Here is a 521-nt window from a genome sequence, read left to right as displayed (position 1 = left end):
TTTTTCTTTTTTTTTTTTTTTGCTAATTATCAATTGTTCAAGTTGCATAGCTTATTTCCTTGATTACATTTTTTTACGCGGCTTCAAAGAGCATCGAAGCTCTCGTCGATCACCTTAAGCATTAGTCTTTAGTGTTTGATTATTATACTACAGTAATATACAGAAAATCGTGGTTCTCGTCCCGGTAGCCTGCTCGTCCATCGAATCAATTTTATCTCCCATTAGTTCGCAATTGTAGTTCGATTTTAATTTGTCGCTGGACGAGCAGTCCCCGGGGCTTTCAATTAATATTCAATAATTACAATACACTAAATATAATCGGCCCGTGTATATTAAAATATAAATATCAAATAGACTTTTTGCCCCCAGGATGTATGCACCTAAATGCCGATGCGCGACTTAAAAATTGAGAAACGTTTGTTAAGTAAGTCGTCACCGATTAGTCAAAACCCCTGTTGTCGAAAATACGGGGAGCTCGTCACCACCAAAATTTCGATAAAATCCAAAAAACGAATTTTATT

The sequence above is a fragment of the Apis dorsata genome, unplaced genomic scaffold, assembly GCF_000469605.1.
Source record: "Apis dorsata unplaced genomic scaffold, Apis dorsata 1.3 scaffold_468, whole genome shotgun sequence".
NCBI classification, from domain to species: Eukaryota; Metazoa; Arthropoda; class Insecta; order Hymenoptera; family Apidae; genus Apis; species Apis dorsata.
The sequence above is the reverse complement of the archived record's forward strand: the minus strand, read 5'-3'. Positions refer to the sequence as shown.